The sequence below is a fragment of the Ambystoma mexicanum genome, chromosome 12 (assembly GCF_040938575.1).
Source record: "Ambystoma mexicanum isolate Mex_15411 chromosome 12, UKY_AmexF1_1, whole genome shotgun sequence".
In the NCBI taxonomy this organism is placed as follows: Eukaryota; Metazoa; Chordata; class Amphibia; order Caudata; family Ambystomatidae; genus Ambystoma; species Ambystoma mexicanum.
This window is the reverse complement of record NC_090936.1, coordinates 18,421,531-18,444,783: the sequence shown is the minus strand read 5'-3', so window position 1 is coordinate 18,444,783 and position 23,253 is coordinate 18,421,531. Positions and strand designations below refer to the sequence as shown.

At 47.1% G+C, this 23,253-nt stretch overlaps 1 protein-coding gene across 1 annotated transcript in view; it reads left to right on the top strand.

Moving 5' to 3' along the window:
* ELAPOR2 (endosome-lysosome associated apoptosis and autophagy regulator family member 2) overlaps positions 1–23,253 on the top strand; it is a 266,368-nt gene that overhangs the window by 240,596 nt on the left and 2,519 nt on the right. The window lies entirely within an intron of this gene.

Here is a 23,253-nt window from a genome sequence, read left to right as displayed (position 1 = left end):
CCTGGGTTCCCGGGGGAATCCCACACACTTTCTGCTGACCTCATTCCTCAAGGTTGCAAAGTGTCTCAGTTAATTGCATTATCTCATGGACCAGCTCTTAGTATAGCAGTAGTATCGCTGTCAGGGTGAGGTGGCTCCAAAGGTCAATGTCACTACCCATCAGCACTGGGAGCTCTCTTAATTCTGCTGTGCCCTTCTCTCCTACTTCTCAGGGATCCTCACTGCAATCCTGACTACTCTGTTGCCTTCCTTGCCTGGGTCTCTTTACTTCTGCCTCCTCCGCCTTCCATTGGGCCAACAAGCTTCCTTGTGCCTTCCTGCCCTTTCTGGCCAGGAGGGTTGACAACCTCCTTCTCCTTGGATCATGTTACTGCCACTTTCTCCACCTCCTCCAATACTGCTGCTACCACCTCACGCTACGGCCTCCTACAATGAAGCTTCTGTTAGGGCTCGGCCTTACCTTGGTGAGTCAGGAGCCAAAGAGGTATGGCTAACCAGGGTCACACGCCACCCTACCCTCTGGGAATGAAACCATCAGAGTAAAGGGCCACCAGAGTTGAGGAAATACCACCCCCCCTTTTCCAAAGTTGTTGCAGAAGATATGGTTTAAAGAGAAAGAGAGGGATGGCTTAGAGTAGGCAATTGCTGGCTGCTACATGGTGCGGCTCTGGCAACACAAATAGGGGGAGGCTAGGAGATATCCAAGGAAACTAGTAGAGCAAACTGAGAGGGGCCAAAGACAAGAAGCCCAGGAAAGTAGTAGAGAGGCAACCGGGCTGAGAGACGAGGAGCGTCCGTAGTGGAAGCGGCAATGTTGAGACGTGCTGAGGAGCGCGTACTGTGAAGGAATCGTGAAGCAAGAAACGGACAACAGATTCAAAGTAAAAATAAAACCCTTAACTTAAATGTCAGATGGAGAAAGGCCTAACTTGCCCTATGCTAAGGTGGGACTTCACTACCTAAATAAAATAAAAGTCTGAGTCAGAGTTCAACTTAAGTCTATCTGTGTCCAAAACCTAGACTTGCCCTCACAAAAAAATCTATGCAATGTGTAGGGATGTCAGCAACAAAATAAACAGTGTTCAACGTTAAGTTCTGAGCTTCTTCCAGCTCACAGCTTCCTTTCACCTCCCTTCACCAAGTGTAAAATAGTTCTACAAAAAGTCTCAATGAACTTTCTTAGGCTCAAGGTGATAATTTTAAATGATCCTTTGGGTTCCCTTCCTCAAGTTCCAAGCAACACAGTTCAAAACACACAAGGGTCTCGAGGCTCTGCCCTCAAGACTACAATCGTTGTAGCTCAAGTCTCCAGTTTCCTTTCCCCAAGACTTGTATTTCAATGTCACAAACAATTGGGCACCTGGGTTGTTCTGCTTGTTCCCTTGGCCCATAATGTTTTATTTCCTTTCTTATTATAATGGGGGTATTGGTGATTTTTACTTAACTCAGAATGCAACATGCAGTGGCTTGGTTTAGCTTGAAAATTCCATTCTGGGGTTTTGTTAATTTGCACAGTTCCATTCACTGCCGAATTCGCCATGCGGCTATGTTCTTCAATTACAAAGTTCTTGTTCATTTCGGTATTCAGTAAGTATTGGTTTGCCTTAAGGTTCAGTTTTCATTCAGCCCGCCAGGTAATATTCATGCATTTCTCTTTAAATTAATTTCCCAATACTCAGAGCGTTTCGAAAACATTCTTTAGCAACCACTCTGATATGGAGTGTTCTTGGGCTTTTAACATTCAACAATGGAAATGATCTGAGACCGGAGACCTTCGAAAACGTGCCCTCCTGAAATACGTGACCACTCTGATGTAAAGGATTTCACCATAATGAAAATGTTCAGTCATTTACGCGCTGTGTTTCTTTAATAGAAACTCACTGGCACTAGGTTTCCTCGCAGCGTGGAGCACTCGAACTGCAGCTTCTGCTGCCAGGAGTCCATCTCCTGCCCCTTAAACGCGCCTGTGCTGGCTTCTTGACTTGGGGAATGAGAATTCCGAAAGAAAGGGAAAGGGCCGGCCTCTCCACACGGCTCCCTCCTTGGCTGTCAGTCTGCTCCACGGAGCCCCAGCTCCACGTCACACGGTCTAAGACCACTTCTCGCAGTCCTCAACGGTGTGCTGGACACAATCGACTGTCCCACAGCTGTTCCCTCCAGCGGCTTGCCTCTCTTTCCACAAGGCTCCCTGCTGACTGCACAGGCCTCCCTGCTGCTCCTCACTGTGTTGTTTTTCCCTCCTTTTATTCACCTGCAATCTTCTAAAAGGTTGCAGGTGTGCTTTCTCAATGAGACTTACCCGACTAAGATTAAGGGGACATGCCTGACCTTCACAACACATTGCAGGCATCTTCTTCGTTCCAGTACCAAGCTGGGGAACTGGTATAGTGTTCATTACTCTCTGCTGCTTCTTCCTCATCTCAGTACTGTCAAATGTCCAAAGAGGGGGAATGATGGGAGTTGACTTACAATAACCCATAAAGGTCGGAGGAGGGTTAGGTTGGTTGTCTGTAGGCAAAGGGATACCATGTCTCAATTTAGGGCAGCCCACTCCCAATCCTCAAGGACCCTGCAAGCACGTGATTCCACCCCCCTCGCTTCACGGCCCCCAGCGTCAATATCTAAAAGTGATGACCTTTCCCTGGCCACCTGCCTATAGGATACAAGGGAGGTAGGAGTGAGAATACCCTCAGGTTTCTCAAAGTACCCAGAAGCTAAATGGGACGTCAAGCACAAGAAGAACTATGCCGCGTCTCCCGTTGCGTCTGGAACGTGACCTGCTAGATGGAGATTGTGTCAACCACATGGATACAGCCACCAACAATTCCACAAGGATCGGCCCAGACAGATTCTGTCTCCTCCAATGGTAGTACCACCTCCTCCATTACACACACCTTCTGTCTTTCCCCATTTTGTCTCCAGGGCCTGCGTCCGCTAACTACTCCTTATACCATACTCCAACACTGGCTTTGCTTTTTCACGAGTGGGCAACTGATTCTGGGTCTTTTAATAGCGAGCTTCCTCCACCCCAGGGTGGGCCTCTTTTTGAGGGTCTGTACCTATGACTTGTATTTGGGGAGATGTCCCTGAGTGGATCTGAGGCTGCTTTGGCTCCCGATCCCAGTCCAATCCTGTAATGCCCTCTCTGCCATCTTGCACGCAAGTTTTCCTCCCTGAGCGCTACTTGTTTTGAGCCGAGGTCTTCATTCTTTTAATCGTGTACCGAAGAGGCTGCAAAGACACTATGTAAGTCTTGAGAACACTCTTTATATATTTACATCAAGTGTGCAGGGGACTAGAAACATAGTTCTCTGTGCACAGGAATCTCTTTGCTGGAGAACAATGCTTCTGAACCTCTTCCTCCTGTGCTGAAACCTCACTTTTCAGGAAGTCATGAACTGGAAACATTGTGCCAGTGTCGCTGCATCATCATGAGTCCTTCCAACAAATCGAAATTACTCCTTTGATGTTTGGTGTGAGGAGGCAAAACCCTCTCTACCATTGAGTCAAGAGGAATCCCTTCCCTTAAAGGCAAAGTTATTTTTTTAATTGAACCTTTGCGGTCTGTTAATATAGATACAGGCCCTCTCGTAAAGGACTGGGTGCTCCAGTATTTTCATGCATGATTGGACAAGGGTTTTGGTCTGGTTTAAAGAATTTAGAGCTGGTCTGCCGTAGAGGGTGGAGTATAGACCCCAAGTACGATCAGTGGTGGACTGCGGTGAATGTCTGCCCCCTCCATCCTCCGCGGCCCCAAATGTGTCAGGGGCCAACGGACCAAGCTAGGGTAACCAGTGGATCCTCCTCTTACCATCGCCAAAATCAAATGGCTCCGGGTCGAACTCCAATTCATGAGTCACCACGTTGTGGATCCCGAGAACTAGTTGAGGGACTTCACCAGGCATGCTGTGATTCTATTTAAACCCTTTCCATTAACGACCCTCCATCCACCCAAAAAATAAATGCTTATTTTTTAGAAAACATGGATTTTCTTTCCAGACAGAATCTGACCAAATCTCCTAAACCCTATAAATCATCGGGGAACTTTGCAAGAAGTTCAGGGAGGTTTGGGCCATCTTTAGGTGGAAAAACATGCACAAAATAACTCGAAAGGCTTCCGGAAGGAAGAGAAAGGTTAGGGGAAGGGGTTGAGTTGTGTGAGCTTAGGGTGGGCTCATGGGCATCATTTTAGAGGGGGGACAGGGGTGTTTGTCCCCCCAACTTTCATGGAATACCATTTTGTCCCCATTCATTTGGCTGGGGCACCTTTTCTTCAGATGTCGTGTCCCCCCCCAACATTTTCAGCAAAGTTACTCCACTGGGTGGGCTCAGGGTTGGCACAACATCTCAGAATGTTATCTCGGTAGGACAGCACATTCGATTCTGCGGCAAGATATCCCAGTAGGTAAATGCAACTACTGAGGAGGTGTATGGGTAACCTGCAGGTTCCAAGATTGAATCTGGGTAAGAAGATCGTAGCCTTTCATCCTTCCCAAGTGGATCACATTAGTAACGTTGAAGAGGGGAATTGTAAGATTGCGTGCTAAGCCAGCAGAGACAGTCGCATAGCAGGCCTGCCTGGGTCTGCTCCCCCCCCCTGCAGAGGTAGACACGTTGAGTATTACAGAGATTTATATCACAATATAGGTAATAGTTATCTTCCATGAGGTTGCAGGTCAATGACCTCAGTACGGCGAGCAGGGCTGAGGTCAAAGTCGCATGCCAAATATTCATGATCTAGACGTTCCTTAAAGAATTACGATTTAGTCGGGTGGGATTGCGATGCTATGAGCTCTGTACTTGCGGGTGGCGGGAGGGAGGGAGACAGGTAACCTATGACTACAGTAAGAGGCCTATTCTCAAAACCTTGGTCGTTGCAAGTGAAAAGGTGCCCTAGTGCACTTTCACTAGCGCCCCAGAAATGTGCCCCATTTGCAAAGGTCCTCTGAACGTGTGCACAGATAAGAGCATGTGTTTGCACACTTTAATGTGTACCTTGAATTAAAAAAAAGGGGAGGCACATTAAAATGTGCAGAAAATGAACCCATCCTCCCGACAGTCTCGGTATGATAGCTCAGGGGAAACATGCTCGCCTTGGAAGCAAGACGACACGGAGCAACACAGGTTTGATCCTCGGTCCCCGCTTAGAAACCTCCGGGTATTAAGCGCGTTATAAATAATCTATCATATATCCTTTTTTTTTCACCTCTATGGACAGGGTGCCATGGGAAGTGCAATGCGTGATTGGGTAATTTCTGACCCATTCAGGAGTGTGTAACAGCAGCATCCTGAAAACTGTCCTGCTTACATTACTACCCCTCAAACAGGGATAGAAAGAGTTTTTTTTAATTTTTTGATTTTTTTTTAGACATTTCACAATGACGGGCCCTTTAAGGGCCTGTTAAAATGAAATGCACTCCCAGCATTTAGGTGGGGGCAGAGAGTTTTATCCTTTCACCAGACGCTGATATATGAAAGGCGACTGACCGGTACATCATTTGTGTTACAGCACAGCCACCAGGAAATGCGCAGGCAACCTTTGTATATCGGATGATATGTGCATTTCTCGAAGTAATGCAAATACAAAAATGCATTCCCTGATTAATTTTTGTTTGCATTACTTTTTGTGAATTTGGCACTATGTTTTTAAAAATATTATAATTGTCAGCTGCAAAGAGCGTCAATATTAGTTGCTATGTTAAGTAATCAGCCAGGTGAAAGCCATTAGTGAGTTAGACACTTGAGTGTGTTGGAGCACTCCTGGCAGGACATGTTTTGACCTATTCCATTAACATTATGCTTCATTTGCTTTGAACATGTGCTGGCAGCAAAAGGTTTCACCTTTTCAATCCAATGTTTACAGAATCATTTCATGAACTTAACCTGAATCTGACACCCACATATTTTACAAGTTTGTCTGAATTTAAACCACCTGAATCCAGTGAACCTGTGTTCCTCCAGGGTTCCATTCTGCAACCAAAATAAGGAAATGTTTAAACCCTTGGGACAAACCTTCCCTCGGGTTACTGTGAATATAGAAAAGTAACTACTGGTTCGCCTTGAGCGCATGCCCTCTTCAGAGGAGGGGGTGGATTTGGGGTAGATCTGGTTGTTGTCCCAAATGCCATTGTGAAGAAGCCTGACAGCATGTCTGTGGACATAGATGTGGAAGCCTACGAGGACTAGGAAGGCGGAGTGTCTAAAAAGCGTGTGCTTTGAGGCCCACGGGCGAGGAGTGCTATATAAGAGTTACAAATAAATAAGTGATAGATGGGCAGAGCAGCGAGAAGGTGGTAGAAGGAACCAGACTGAAAAGAAGCTTAGCTTGCAGTGGCGGGGTACAGGGAATCCCCTAACTTGAGGGGGAAGGTAGCGGCAGGATCGCGTCTTCTCATGGAGGTGATGGCGGATGTGGGGCAGGAGGAGGTGGTGATTGAGGGGATGCTGGAGTTGGAGCATGATGATTGGGGTGCAGCTGGAGAAGGAATACATGGAGGCCATTCTGGGAAATGAGAACCGGGAGATGAAGTGGCAGGAGGTGGAGCACGTGCAGCCAGAGATGGAGGGCCATCGGGAGGGAAACTATGAGGCAGAGTTGGGGATCGAGGAGGTGGAACATGAGGCAAAGATGGATGGAAGTGGAAGGCTGTGAAGGGGTGGTTGCGGAATAGTAGGTGGGGTGACGCTAGCTGCATGCGGTGGAGGAGTGGTACAAGGGTGATGTGGGGCTGCAGGTAGAACATGTGTATGTAAGGGAGCATGCATGATATGGGGAGGAGGTGGTGGAACACAAGGGTGATGTGGGGCTGCAGGTAGAACATGTGTATGTAAGGGAGCAGGTGGAATATGGGGAGGAGGTGGTGGTGGAACACAAGGGTGATGTGGGGCTGCAGGTAGAACATGTGTATGTAAGGGAGCATGCATAATATGGGGAGGAGGTGGTGGAACACAAGGTTGATGTGGGGCTGCTGGAAGAAGATGTGTATGTAAGGGAGCAGGTGGAATATGGGGAGGAGGTGGTGGACCACAAGGTTGATGTGGGGCTGCAGGTAGAACATGTGTATGGACGGGAGCATGTGGAATATGGGGAGGAGTTGGTGGAACACAAGGCTGATGTGAAGCTGCTGGAAGAAGATGTGTATGTAAGGGAGCATGCATAATATGGGGAGGAGGTGGTGGAACACAAGGGTGATGTGGGGCTACAGGTAGAAGATGTGTATGTAAGGGAGCATGCATAATATGGGGAGGAGGTGGTGGTGGTGGAACACAAGGTTGATGTGGGGCTGCTGGAAGAAGATGTGTATGTAAGGGAGCATGCATAATATGGGGAGGAGGTGGTGGAACACAAGGGTGATGTGGGGCTACAGGTAGAAGATGTGTATGTAAGGGAGCATGCATAATATGGGGAGGAGGTGGTGGTGGTGGAACACAAGGTTGATGTGGGGCTGCTGGAAGAAGAGGTGTATGTAAGGGAGCAGGCGGAATATGGGGAGGAGGTGGTGGACCACAAGGTTGATGTGGGGCTGCAGGTAGAACATGTGTATGGACGGGAGCATGTGGAATATGGGGAGGAGTTGGTGGAACACAAGGCTGATGTGAAGCTGCAGGTAGAACATGTGTATGTAAGGGAGCATGCATAATATGGGGAGGAGGTGGTGGAACACAAGGGTGATGTGGGGCTACAGGTAGAAGATGTGTATGTAAGGGAGCATGCATAATATGGGGAGGAGGTGGTGGTGGTGGAACACAAGGTTGATGTGGGGCTGCTGGAAGAAGATGTGTATGTAAGGGAGCATGCATAATATGGGGAGGAGGTGGTGGAACACAAGGGTGATGTGGGGCTGCTGGAAGATGTGTATGTAAGGGAGCATGCATAATAAGGGGAGGAGGTGGTGGAACACAAGGTTGATGTGGGGCTGCAGGAAAACATTTGTATGTAAGGGAGCATGCATAATATGGGGAGGAGGTGGTGGAACACAAGGGTGATGTGGGGCTGCAGGTAGAACATGTGTATGTAAGGGAGCATTCATAATATGGGGAGGAGGTGGTGGAACACAAGGTTGATGTAGGGCTGCAGGTAGAACATGTGTATGTAAGGGAGCATGCATAATATGGGGAGGAGGTGGTGGAACACAAGGTTGATGTGGGGCTGCAGGTAGAGCATGTGTATGTAAGGGAGCAGGCGGAATATGGGGAGGAGGTGGTGGAGCACAAGGTTGATGTGGGGCTGCTGGAAGAAGATGTGTATGTAAGGGAGCATGCATAATATGGGGAGGAGGTGGTGGAACACAAGGGTGATGTGGGGCTGCAGGTAGAACATGTGTATGTAAGGGAGCATTCATAATATGGGGAGGAGGTGGTGGAACACAAGGTTGATGTGGGGCTGCAGGTAGAACATGTGTATGTAAGGGAGCATGCATAATATGGGGAGGAGGTGGTGGAACACAAGGTTGATGTGGGGCTGCAGGTAGAGCATGTGTATGTAAGGGAGCAGGCGGAATATGGGGAGGAGGTGGTGGAGTATAAGGTTGATGTGGGGCTGCTGGAAGAATATGTGTATGTAAGGGAGCAGGCGGAATATGGGGAGGAGGTGGTGGAACACAAGGTTGATGTGGGGCTGCAGGTAGAACATGTGTATGTAAGGGAGCATTCATAATATGGGGAGGAGGTGGTGGAACACAAGGTTGATGTGGGGCTGCAGGTAGAACATGTGTATGTAAGGGAGCATGCATAATATGGGGAGGAGGTGGTGGAACACAAGGGTGATGTGGGGCTGCTGGAAGATGTGTATGTAAGGGAGCATGCATAATATGGGGAGGAGGTGGTGGAACACAAGGGTGATGTGGGGCTACAGGTAGAATGTGTATGTAAGGGAGCATGCATAATATGGGGAGGAGGTGGTGAAACACAAGGGTGATGTGGGGCTACAGGTAGAATGTGTATGTAAGGGAGCATGCATAATATGGGGAGGAGGTGGTGAAACAAGGGTGATGTGGGGCTACAGGTAGAATGTGTATGTAAGGGAGCATGCATAATATGGGGAGGAGGTGGTGGAACACAAGGGTGATGTGGGGCTGCTGGAAGAACATGTGTATGTAAGGGAGCATTCATAATATGGGGAGGAGGTGGTGGAACACAAGGGTGATGTGGGGCTACAGGTAGAATGTGTATGTAAGGGAGCATGCATAATATGGGGAGGAGGTGGTGGAACACAAGGGTGATGTGGGGCTACAGGTAGAATGTGTATGTAAGGGAGCATGCATAATATGGGGAGGAGGTGGTGAAACACAAGGGTGATGTGGGGCTACAGGTAGAATGTGTATGTAAGGGAGCATGCATAATATGGGGAGGAGGTGGTGGAACACAAGGGTGATGTGGGGCTACAGGTAGAATGTGTATGTAAGGGAACATGCATAATATGGGGAGGAGGTGGTGGAACACAAGGGTGATGTGGGGCTGCTGGAAGATGTGTATGTAAGGGAGCATGCATAATATGGGGAGGAGGTGGTGGAACACAAGGTTGATATGAGGCTACAGGTAGAACATGTGTATGTAAGGGAGCATGCATAATATGGGGAGGAGGTGGTGGAACACAAGGGTGATGTGGGGCTGCTGGAAGAAGATGTGTATGTAAGGGAGCAGGCAGAATATGGGGGAGGTGGTGGTGGAACACAAGGTTGATGTGGGGCTGCTGGAAGAAGAGGTGTATGTAAGGGAGCAGGCGGAATATGGGGAGGAGGTGGTGGACCACAAGGTTGATGTGGGGCTGCAGGTAGAACATCTGTATGGACGGGAGCATGTGGAATATGGGGAGGAGTTGGTGGAACACAAGGCTGATGTGAAGCTGCAGGTAGAACATGTGTATGTAAGGGAGCATGCATAATATGGGGAGGAGGTGGTGGAACACAAGGTTGATGTGGGGCTGCTGGAAGAAGATGTGTATGTAAGGGAGCATGCATAATATGGGGAGGTGGTGTGGAACACAAGGTTGATGTGGGGCTGCTGGAAGAAGATGTGTATGTAAGGGAGCAGGTGGAATGTGGGGAGGTGGTGGTGGAACACAAGGTTGATGTGGGGCTGCTGGAAGAAGATGTGTACGTAAGGGAGCAGGCGGAATATGGGGAGGAGGTGGTGGAACACAAGGTTGATGTGGGGCTGCTGGAAGAAGATGTGTACGTAAGGGAGCAGGCGGAATATGGGGAGGTGGTGGTGGAACACAAGGTTGATGTGGGGCTGCTGGAAGAAGATGTGTACGTAAGGGAGCAGGCGGAATATGGGGAGGAGGTGGTGGAACACAAGGTTGATGTGGGACTGCAGGTAGAACATGTGTATGTAAGGGAGCATGCATAATATGGGGAGGAGGTGGTGGAACACAAGGTTGATGTGGGACTGCAGGTAGAACATGTGTATGTAAGGGAGCATGCATAATATGGGGAGGAGGTGGTGGAACACAGGGTTGATGTGGGGCTGCTGGAAGTAGATGTGTATGTAAGGGAGCAGGCAGAATATGGGGAGGAGGTGGTGGAACACAAGGTTGATGTGAGGCTGCAGGTAGAACATGTGTATGTAAGGGAGCATGCATAAAATGGGGAGGAGGTGGTGGAACACAAGGTTGATGTGGGGCTGCTGGAAGAAGATGTGTATGTAAGGGAGCAGGCGGAATATGGGGAGGAGGTGGTGGAACACAAGGTTGATGTGGGGCTGCTGGAAGAAGATGTGTATGTAAGGGAGCATGCATAATATGGGGAGGAGGTGGTGGAACACAAGGTTGATGTGAAGCTGCAGGTAGAATATAAGGAGGAGGTGAGTTATGAGATGTATGTCGAGTTGCAGGTCTAACGTGAGGTAGAGGAGGGCCTGAGGAGGAGGGGCATCAAGATGTGGATCACCTACAGATTCAGGGTAATAGAAAATGGAGGAGGGTGGAGAGGCAGCCAGAGGACACTGAGCAGGAGAAGGCAACTTGCTGAGCAGCATGCTGGTGGCTCTCGTCTTGGGGGGCGGGGAGGTAAGGCAGACCAGGGAATGATTTGGTGCTGCCCCTTCACATTGTAATTGTAATTGGTTATTTATAACGTGCTTAATACCCAGAGGTTTCTCAGCATGGACCCGGGGATCAAACCTGTGCTGCTCCACGTCGTCTTGCTTCCAAGGTGAGCACGTTGCCCACACCATCAGACTGTTTCCAAAACCATGATGGAAAGGGGGAAAGGGCTTGGAATTTATTTTAAGCTTTTCCTGGATGTAACCCACCACTGGAGAAAGGACAGGCTCAGGTTGGTTCCTAGCGTCAGGTGAGCACTGCAGCCAATGGAAGTGGGAGGCAGAACCAACAGGACCACAGTATCGGGAGGACACTCGGGGCAACCTGCTTGCCTTGGAAACAAGATGAGACGGACCACCACAGGTTCGATCCCCGGTTGCGCTTAGAAACCTCTGGGTATTAAGCACGTTATAAATCGCCTATCCTATCATAGTAGACCACCAAAGGAGAGGCAGAGTGTGGGTTGCAAGGTTGAGGTCAGTAGGTGTGGAGGTGGACCGAGAGACCAGGTGGAGTATGGAAGGAGTGTGGTGCTGGCGACTTGGTGGCAGATTTGGAGCAGAGACTGCATGGGAGGTGTTTGTGAGAGACGGTGGTAGTAGGGGTGTGTGAGTGTGAGAAGTTGGGGTGGGGTACTATGTAAATAATGAGAGAGAAAGAAAGATGGAGAGGGAGAAGTGTGGGGGGAATTGGAGTGAGTGGAAGGGAGGGTATATGGTGGGACAGTTGGAGAGAATGCAAAGTGTTAGTGGAAGTAGAGGTGAGGTGTGGGTGGATTGAGGCAGAAAGGGGGGTGGCAATTATGATATGGCATTTATAACACACCTGGACACCAGTGTTTCTAGGCGTGAAATGGATAGACGAGACAGTGTGGGAAGGCATAGCTTGAGAAGAGGGGTGTCGTGAGAGGTGAGTAGCGTGTGGTCAAAGGGGACGAGAACAGTGTAGTAAGGTGAGGAGAGTGATGGGTAAGGAGACGGGGAGGAGAAAGGGGAGACGCTGTAGGAAGAGCAGAGGGTGTAGGAAGAGAGAGTAAACTGTGGGAGAAAGGAAAGGAAGATGGAAGGTTCACGGGGAGAGTGAAAGGGAGAGACTGAACTGGGGCCTCAAGCCACATTGGCAATCCTGGGGAGTGTTAGGAAAGGGCTTCTCTAGAAAATCCCGGGAGGGAACCAGTCAATAAGGCCATTGCCTTAAGACCCTCTTTCCAGCACGCGTGAGATGGGTGCTACTGATGGTTATTGGGGAAACCTGGGATTTAGGGATGCCTGGGCTAGTGAGCGAAAGTCCATGGGAAATGAGAACGGGACACTCGATATGTATTCCCCCCACCCCCTTCTCCAGTCCATTGTTCTATATTTTTACCATCCATATGTTCAACAATCTCCTCATACAGACCACTTACCTTAACTGGTTTTAGAAAAATAAAAATACGTGTTCTGTCTCCCAGTCTGTGAATTATTAAGGCCATCTCTCGTGGTGTCTAGAGTTGCAGGCCTCCATGATGTAGAGTTGCAGAGTGAGAAAGTGTCCTAAGCACTCCAGCATCGGCACCAATCACAGCTCTCAGTCCAGCGTTGGCTTCCTGCTCCCCTGTGATTGGTTGGATGTAGCACCAATCACAGCTCTCAGTCCAGCGTTGGCTTCCTGCTCCCCTGTGATTGGTTGGATGCAGCACCAATCGCAGCTCTCAGTCCAGCGTTGGCTTCCTGCTCCCCTGCGATTGGTTGGATGCAGCACCAATCGCAGCTCTCAGTCCAGCGTTGGCTTCCTGCTCCAGCGTTGTCTTCCTGCTCCCCTGTGAGCAGTTGGATGTGTGGATGTGAATTTTACGAATTCTGCCGCAATGCAATCTCCCTATCCCATGTCTGCCTACAGGAGCAACCGGCATGATCACCTGTTCCGACATGCAGGCACACGTTGCATGCATTACGCGGTGGCGGTGAGCGTGGGTGCTGAAGATCAGTGCAGTATCTTATTCCACAGAACCTGTCCCATTGCCCAACACCAAATTGGTCCAGAGGTGAAGGACCCACAGGCGCTTTGAGGAAATGGGTAGTGGGTGGCTGTTGTGCATTGGGGGAGGGCAGTGTGAAATGTGTGTGGCTGCAGCTACTGCAGCGCGGGGTTACTCATAAGCAGAAATAGGACAGAGGAGACCATGAGCAAATGATTCAAAGCAGAATCTAGCTGCATGGTAGCCACCGGCGACACATTTAGGCTCTCTAGATAGGCTTGTACTGGTTTCACTGCCAAGAATTGTCATGTGTATGTGACAGAAGGTCAGAATTTTTTTATTTGATTTATAAGCACATTATTTATAGCCAATGTGCTTAATACCCAGAGGTTTCTAAGCGTGGATACGGGGATCGAACCTGTGTTGCTCTGTCATCTTGCTTCCAAGGCGAGCACGTTGCCCCTGAGCTATCCTCCTGAGAGGAGCATCATTGAGATGCTCTCCTCCCTTTTACTGCTTTAATACTAGGTGATGACAAATGTGTTGCATAGTCAGTTACTGCCTCTGAGTGTAATCGCCTGGTGTCCAACAGTTGCCCGATTTTGTTATTCCTACTAGTATTTTCTCATCCCAAATATATGACCCACTAAATGATGCCACTGAATGTTACCCTGCCTCCAAACAATGATTTTCTCTTCATTATTCGCTACTAACATTTTCTCTGTATATTAATAGAAATTAGCACACTCCTTTACAGCATTAAATGCATATCCGGCGCACCTCTATATAGCCCTGGTATTGTCGCCCCAGACCCCCGTCACTGAAATGAAATCTAATTTGTGTGTTGCAGGTGGTCACTGGGATTCTAGTTGTACTCATTTTTTCCCTCTCGCCCCACTCAAGTCAACCATTGGGAGGCCTTGCTTGTGCCAGGACATCTTACTTTAATCCGAAGTACCAGACCAGCATCTCTTCTGTTAGAATGGCAGAATAGACCATGAGTCTAATCTAGCACACTTCCTGTGGTGCCTTTAGATTGCAAGCAAGACCACCTTCCTATATATTTTATACATATAGAGAGGTGAGTGAAACAGCCTGCACACAAACACTTTTCTCAGCCAGTGGATCAAGCTGTGCACTTTGTTCACAGTCAAATTCTTCAGTTAACTTTGGCGACCAAGTGCTTTCATGCAAAAGTTATAGTCCAAGTTAGTACATCCCTGATGCAGTTGAAAACAGTTCACCTGTGTCTCATGCCTACACGCGGACACCTTCAAAACTGCTAAGTTCTATAGTTGATGTAGTATAGAGCAAAACAAAATGGCGGGGTGGCAAAGGTGATCAGCGTGGGTTTGGTCGATGATCGAAACTCTTCAACGTTTGGTTAAATATGAGGTTTCCTGGTATCTCCAGGAACTTTTCAAGTCATATTGTAAAACCATATTTCACATAATACCGCCTGATAATGAACATTGGCCTAAACACATTTGCATTGCACTGGAAATTGCATTCAAATGAACCTGAATAAGGCTGACTACGCTGTCATTTTAGAATCCTTTTGTTTAACTCCTGTTTTTGCCTCATGTTAAACTTTGTGTTTTCAGCTCAGCTGGGAAAGATGAACTTTGTACTGTGCCAATGCAGATAAACATTTTGTAGTAGCTGAGAGTGGATTGTTTGTCCTGAACTAAGAAACCTTGGAGCTGAACTGAACCTCAATTTAGATGTTGTCTGTACCAATAGTATCATCCTTGTTCAAACACTGGAACAGAATGGTGAATAGCTAAAACTGTGTGCCTTTGCAGAAATTTTGTGTTCATTTCTTGAAATTGGACTTACTTTAACCTCAAAAAACAGATGTTACCATTGTATTTTGTGTACAGACAAATATGTCTAGTGTTTAAGGAAAACATTGTACAATGTATAGTTATTAGATTCTGTATTAGCAATGTGAACTGGGTATGAACCCTAGCAAATTGTTAATTTGAAGAGGGGCTGGACGATGTAACCGGGATTGGGGTAAAAAGTATATAAGTTGATGTCTTTGTAATGTCCAGCACTCTCTCCCCTCACAGTGTCTGCTGGTACACACTGCGAGGCGCCGAGAGCCATATAACATCTGCCTACTAAAATTGTACATGTACTTCTGAAATTTCATTTTTTGGTGGTACTAAGCCTTGATATTTCATTTGCTCTTTCAATATGTGTTTGGTCTGGCAGGTAAAGGAAATGGAAGGCAAGGGAGCAGTGATCAGCCCATAACACTGTAGAGGGGGAGACACAAATGCAGCTTGTGTCTTAAGTGGAAAATCGTTGAAAGTGCTGGTGGAACAAAGTGAACTAATGTGAGAGGAGTTGAGAGCAGACTTTAGCCAGAAAGACAATTACCTGGGTGATCCATGCGTACAGTAGGGTGCATGTGACTTTGTAGCGCCTTGATGTTGCCATATTCATGGGAGTTGAATATGTCTCTAAACAGTGTTGCCACTTGCAAATAACTCTTAAATTCAAAGTTAAATAATTTGTAAATTGTATCGTTTGGATAAGAAGCATTATATAACAAACTGGTAAACATATGTCATTAGCACAGATATTTCATGCAATACGTATGTTTCTAGTGAAATCCTCTTATGTTAAGGGAGGCTAATGTATCTAAATTGAAGGTAATAGAGCACGCTGTGGAATGCAAAGGCCTGTGTAGAGGCATGTAGGAGAAACTCTCACAAAACCGCACAAGATGTCCCCTCACCAGGAGCATGGAAAGCGCACTCTGGAATGCTGGCATGGACCATCATGAATCCTGGAAATTATATGACAAAGACTAGAGAGTGGGTTTTTAGTAGTGCAAATCATGCTGCAGCTGCAGGTCTGTGACCTTCTGATGGAACTGTGTTCTCCCAAACTAATAAAAAATGCAAATACCTGTGCTGGCGAAAGTAAGGCGTAAATTGGTTAAAAGGTGTTGGCCAACGTGGGAGAGCCACGTTGGTGTTGTACGCTGTCAATAGTGTACAATCATTTTAAGCAGACACATATTTCCAGTAGGTCAGAAAGTGTTGCAATGAAGTTGCCACAAAAGGTTGTATAAATGAAGTGCCTGCTATAAGCATGTTCTACAAATAATATGGGAAGTGCCCCAAGTGTATGGTTTGGATGTCAATTTAATTGACATATCTGTATTACTGTGCTGGAAAGCATGAATTGATTAGCATTTAGTGAATTTAGTAAAGCACTGTATACAAGTACATTGAATTTATGTAGTATGCAATAAAATATTCAAGATGGGTTGCTTGATAGTAACACTCAAATATATTGGAGGAAGTTATGGACTAAGGGCTGCCATGATGGTTTTGGAGGAACAGTAGCTGTTAAGATTTCTTGTGTAAAATAGGAGGGAGACCTTGGAAAGATGGCGGGCAATGAGACACAGTCGCAAATACAAATGCAACAAGATCCGTATAACTGGTGGCGCAACATATTTTCCTCAAAATTATTAAATTCTCACTGACTCCCAATGTCAGCTGCTTTAACTTGGGCATATCTAAAGTGTGGGTACTTCCAAAGGGTCCTCCCCTAGAGCAGAATATTGGTGGGACACATCAAACATATTTATGCGTGGCAAAATAAAAAGCACTCCCGGAAAAGGAGGTTGTTTGTGTCAACATCAAATAATCAAATGGTCCCACACTCTTCAGGACTATTGGAATTTGCAAAATTGCCTACACTCGTTTTAGAGTACTACAATGGTTATTTATTGTCACTTAGCATGTTCTTTGGGTGTAGACATATGATCATACATCCGAAACATCTTAGCAATCTTGTATCCAGTTTAAAACTCAATACAATTCAACTTGGAGGAGGTTTTGTCTTTGGGGCTATTACCTAATTTGGCAGTATTTTAGTATTGTGGTATTTTGGCAGTAAATTGGCACTATTTTGTTATGCTGATAAATTAGCGGTGAGCAAATTCAGAACCCTGCCCCATATGATAAGACAAACCTTCCCCCTTTTATAACTATGATCTAGTTCAGGTTGACTGTAAGCATGTACTTAGGCTTAGCACATTTAAAAGAGAACAGTTTGTCAAAAATTGCATATGAATTGCCAATGACTTATCTACATCAGTGGCCTATGCTCTTGGAGGGCTCTGTTCCACCTCAGCATGCATGATGGCACAGACTCGCACCACCACACAACGCTTCTATCTTGCCTTTATATTGCCCCTTTTGTTTCTTAGTTTATTTTTACCTCTGGCAGTAAATACTTTACCATTGTGGTGTAGACACCAGAGCACCTCCTGGTTACTTTCCCCCAATGAAATAGTGATCATCGGACGCATGAGAAAGGGAAAAAAACAATAGACACCAACTTTGCTTCTACTATTGCAGTTATTATTTTTGTATACATCTATAAAACAAGAAACAAAACATTACATTTCATGATAACGCAGTTAGGAGCTCTTACCAACAGATTGGCACTGCTGCGGTTATCTAAGAGACAAAATACAAATGCATTGCAAAACCCTTTTTTTTTTCAGTTCCCCGTGTGCGAAATAAACCACGATGACCTGGTTGAAACTAATTACCTATTCTTGTCTAAACAGTCACAGAGATAATTGGCAGTCACCCAACGCTCTCCTCAATTCCACAAATACTTACATAAGCACTTGAAGTAGCTGTGTCTCATCTGCGCGACCTCTCTTTACTCCTGCCTGCGATTAAGCCTTCCCAAGCCTCACACGATCACAAACTCTCTTGAGAAGTGGCCTTGGACTCCCAAGCTGATTGGGACTGCGGCCGGGAGCAAAACCCAAGCACCCAGTAGAAGCACAGGAAAACACTAAGACAGAATTTCCATCCGTGTTCATTGACATTGCATTGCAATGTTAATCAGGAGAACTAATTAGTTACTGGGGTGTTGTTAATAGGGAAGTTAGTTGGTTATGTGGGTTATTCTTTTCAATGCAACTTTGCACAGATGGGAATGCTCATAATTTGTATACTGCACTTTCAGTCCACTGCCTTTTTTTCTGCATTCTGCTTTGTCATGTAAGGCCTAACTGACTGTTAAAATGAACCAATGTGGCATTTCACCTGCTTCATATAATTTTCCATTTCTTTTCTGCATTTAGACTAATCCCACTAAAATGCTAACCTGTATGCCTAATCTTCTGCTCTCACTTACGCCCATTTGCTTTTAAAATGACTGCCAATTGCACCCACTTTGCTGGTTGCTTCTATTGAAAACACTGGCATCTGCACCCATTTGACTCGCTGTGTTTAAAATTATAATGAATCCATGCCATATATCCCTACAAACTCAACTACCTAAATCACCCAAACCATGCTTGCTGTTCTAGTCAGGCAATTCCTATCTTTGAGCCATTAATCGATACTCCTTGACCAACAGAATGAGAGTACAACTCTGGCACTATGCAACTGCTTGTGAGACAGAAGTGTTTTTCATGTTCAATCATTAGCACAACTTGTTTGTAAATATTTATTTTATGTCCTTTGCAGAGTTTTGTTGAAATGTTAAGGAGTAATTTCTGGTCTGTCAAACCCTTGCTGAGGTTCGGGATGACTGAGATCGCGCTGCATGAAGAAATGCTGCCTTTTTGTCATCTCTGGGAATTGTTGTGTGACATTGTCAGTGTTTGTTGTCATTTAGTGATTGCTCAAAGGTCTGCTCAAAGGTTTTCATATTCATTGATTTAGTTTACAGAGCACCTGAAGAAGGGATCCTATTGCTCGAAGTCTGTTGGGCAGAGTGGGTTTTCACAGTAACAAGATCTCTGCTTGATGTGATATGTGATAGGTTCTTGAATAAGAGCTCAAATTCCCAAAGTGATGTACGTCTCCACTGAGATATCCCGGTGTACGGTAAATGCTTCGATCCTGCCTCTGGAGTACACGAATCACAGATTGATACAAGTCAAAAGCAAGTTGTACATCACGAACGCGTGGCACGCCATTACAAGCCCAAGAGGGCCAGGATGAACACATCCACATAAGCGAATGCACAATTATTCTCTCACAGAGCTTCCGGTCCTCTCGTTATTCTTGAAAGACAAGTCCACTACATTGATTATCAGTTTTAGGTTTGTCTTCAACAAGAATGTTTACCAATCGTTCCATATTTTCTCCGACATATCAGCATGCTATTCTTCATTACTTCTTGTTTGGACTTTACCTATTAGCCTTGAAAAAGACCCCATTGGGTCGAAACGTGTGTCGGCTGTGGCTAGTTGGCTATGAGCTAACTTTGAGTTCAAATCGATACAAGAAGAGAAATGGAACTGGTTATATATCCAGTATCAAGTTATTAATTATCTGAATTTCTAATGGATGGCAACAGGATACCAGTATATATCGTATAATCTTGTGAAAGGTTTTCTTGGATATATGGACATTTAATACTAACTGAGATTATACCAATACGTTCAAGAGGTTTGTGCAATCGTGTCGATGCCAACATTTGTGATGCAAGTTGTACATCCGTGTTGAGGCGAGCATGGCTCCATGATCACAAACGTATTTGACTGTTATACTGATCTGTACCCGAGACAGCGTTAACCTTGTGAAAAGGCATACATTTTAATATTCATACATAGCCACATGCTTACAATCCCTAGACAGCACCTGCCTAAATTTACAGCATTGACCTGCTGACCCACTCTCAAATAATTGTCAATACAATTGTGAAAAAAAGAAAAATATAACCTCAGCAAACGCACTCTACCGCAAGAAAAAGAAACTCTGCTAGACATGAGCATGTCATTGACGCCCAACTGCAGGGCTACCGTCGCGTGAAGGCGCTCTTATAAGCAATGGGAGGTCTTGAACAAATAATGACTCAAGAACAATCCCCGTTTAGTCAGGAGTGTTATGGACGTGCCAAGTGACAACTTGCTCCATGGAGCGTGTGTAGCCTTTGTATAGGTACGGACAACACTTGTATGTGGTTTTAGCAGACCTTGCTATAACTCCTTTGACCCCACCCCTTGTTTCTTCCCATTCACCTCTACCTACACACCCCTGCTCTGCTCCTGGCCCCACCCCATCTGCTTTTCAAGGGTTCAGTTGCATTTGTGAACATATGTGCTTTATCGCGATGCTATCGCAATAATGCAGAGAATGAGTTTCTTAGGGTGATCCTGATGCAACCGAGTGGGGGCCCTCTAGCTAGTCTTTGGATGGAGTGCAATTGGACCGCTATTGCATGGGTCCTGGCCGTAAATCCAGCGTTTTACTGGGTCAGGATCTGGTCAAAGGAACATTGAGCACCCCACCGTTTGGCTTTAACTAACTTTCTAACCCTAGGGGGCTGGGTGGGCACTCCCTACCCTACTTTAGGTTTGTTCATCTAGTGCTTTGCACACTTGGTTTGATTGTGCTATGGGAGAGTCCCCGGAGCATAAGAGCTGGATCCAAGATGGTGGTGAAGCGAGCCTATCAGGAAAGGGTGCTAAACGAGGTGCCACATGATGGCATCGTTCTGAGTACAGGCCAAATTCAGTTTTCACGTAAATGGTCACATGGTTTTGAGGAGTATCTCGACAATGTCAGTCCAGGATATGCCCGCTCACTTTACATACAGCTGGGCATTAACACCCTGAAGGTAGCCCCCTTCACTGCTAAATGGAACGAGAGGAACAGCACAGAATGCGTAGCTCGTGGGGCAGTCAATGAATCGATTATGCACTCTATGATGTTTTTCAGTAGATTTAGTGATTTGAGACGGCGCTGTCTGGTACCGCTGTTCAAACTCGGGAATGAGCAGTGGCCGCAAGAAGCCATGGGACTTTGCTGAGATGCCAAGGACCTGGTTGCGGTGTTTGCGAGATCTAAATGTATACACTGAGCATTGCTACTAAGACCAAAGTAACCGGGGTCCTATGGCCTGGACACGCGAGGAGATATGACTACCGCTTTGTACCTGGGTTTTGGGCGGACCTATAATACCTTGTGAATGGCTCCCTCTATCTTTTTCTTCTTTTAAATTGTAAATAGATATGTGAATGTTGAAGGATGCATTGCATTTGTAATTGTGAGATTTTAAAATTGACTAGGTATTGTGGGTTTGTGATGACTTTTTGAGAAGTAGAATTGTGATTGACGAAGTTTTGTATTACGAAATGTATTATGTTATGCTTTTATGGCTCCTGTTATGTTCCGGACAGAGGAAGCGAAAGGGTTTCTGTCCGGCATGTTCACCGTCAGGCAAGATCTGTCGATCACTGAAGGGGGGGTGATACTCCGAGGAAACCGCATCGTAATTCCTCTCAAACTACAAGCCAGGGTTGTGGCCCTAGCACATGAAGGACACCAAGGACTGGCTAGAACAAAGGCCCGCATAAGGCACAGGGTATGGTTTCCCCAGATCGAGGAACGTGTAGAGGCCCTAATCAGCACGTGCCTATCCTGTCAGATAACGGGAGCCCCGCCAGAACCGGAACCAATTCTATCGGCTGAACGCGGCCGCTCTCGGTGGGAGGCAATCAGCATTGACTTCTGTAAGCTACGAGAAGGCCTCTACCTACTGGTGGCCATTGACGATCACTCGCGCTAACCTGAAGTGGAAATAGTCGAATCCACCGCGGCGGAAGTGGTCATTCCGGCCATCGAGAAGATGTTCGCAACTCACGGATTACCCACCTCCATCAAAAGCGACAACGGGCCGCCGTTCACAGGGGAGGAATTCAAGAACTATTTGCAAGAACTCAATATACAGTATCACCACATCATGCCGGGATGGCCCAAGGCAAACGGGGATGTGGAACGGTTCATGAGAACAATTAACAAAGTGCTAAGGGTATCCAAGGCGATTGCCAGCCCATGGAAAGTTGATCTGTACCGTTTCCTCAGAAACTATCGGGTCACCCCCCACAGCACAACCGGTATACCACCGGCGGACCTTATGTTCGGCACCGTTATCAGATCCTCGATTCCGCACCATCCGAGCAGGACCACGGACGGGGTCAACGAAGAACGCACAGAAATGAGGAGAAGGAGTGCAAATGCCCACATGAGCGGCAAGAGGACAGCCAGGCCGTCCAACCATCAAGTAGGGGATCACGTCATCATGCTACGCAACCCCACCAAGGCAAAACTCGACACCAGATACGATGAACTGCCATGGACCGTCAGTGATCGGCGCGGAACCATGGTGACAGTGACACGAGGACGCCGTCAAGTGACGAGGAATTCGTCGTGGTTCAAGGCGGTGCCCCACACCATGTGGACAGACAAAGAGGACCACCGGGAGGATGAGGATGCTCGGTCCAGCGAAGAGGAGCCCGGATCCATCCCGGACGAGACAGGAGCGGGGGACAGGACTTGGGAACCGCCGGATGCCCCTAGCCTCGAGGATACCACCAATGAAGGTGAGCCAGATCAGGGGCCAAGGGGGGGTAGTCCCCGAGAAGGGCGATACGGCCTGAGAACTGCCACGAGGCCGCCAGCCAAGCTAAGTGACTATGTGTGGTAGCCAACACACCCCGTAGACTAACGGTGAACGTCCAGTTGATTGCAGTTGTATTGTGTTTGTTTGTTTTATAATAAAGGAGGAATGTTATGTTCCGCCCTGTGTCCCGCTACGCGGTGACGCAGGGCGTCTCTAATAAAAGCCCCGCCCCCGCGTTTGGGAGGCAGTTCAGGGGCAGACCAGCAAAGCGTGTGGGTGTCTGTCTCTGCAGCTCGCGCGGGCGCTGCGCCACAGGCCGTGCGGCCTAGCCCGGACACTCCAGCCCCCACGTGCGCCCACCGCGGGCTGGAATACAACAGCTCCAACTGCTGAATAAAGTTGTGTTTGATCACATAATACATATTACCCACATTGGAGAATCGGCTGGCTAATACTGCATTCCAAGACTCAAGGTAGCGTCGAGCATACTCGCATAAAGATCCGGGCAACCACCCAGGCAGATTTATGTACTAACCGTTTATATGATAAAACGTGAGACCTGGGTCATAATTGCTTTAGAGCACTGCTCCCCCCCGCCCGCCCACTCCTCCCCCTCAGGCTGTAGAGGGCATTCTATGCCTGTAAACCTTGTTAAATATCATTGCTTTGCTCTGTCCTTTAACACAGTGTGCAGGGGCCAGAAAGTCCTGTACGGCCCTCTGTTCAGGTCTAGAAAGCTTGTTTAGCATCATGGTGACGGAGACCGCAAGATGGCTCTGAACATGGTAATGGGCTTTTGGTAAATGCTCACATTCTGAACCTTTGCACAGGATCGCTTTAGTTCCCG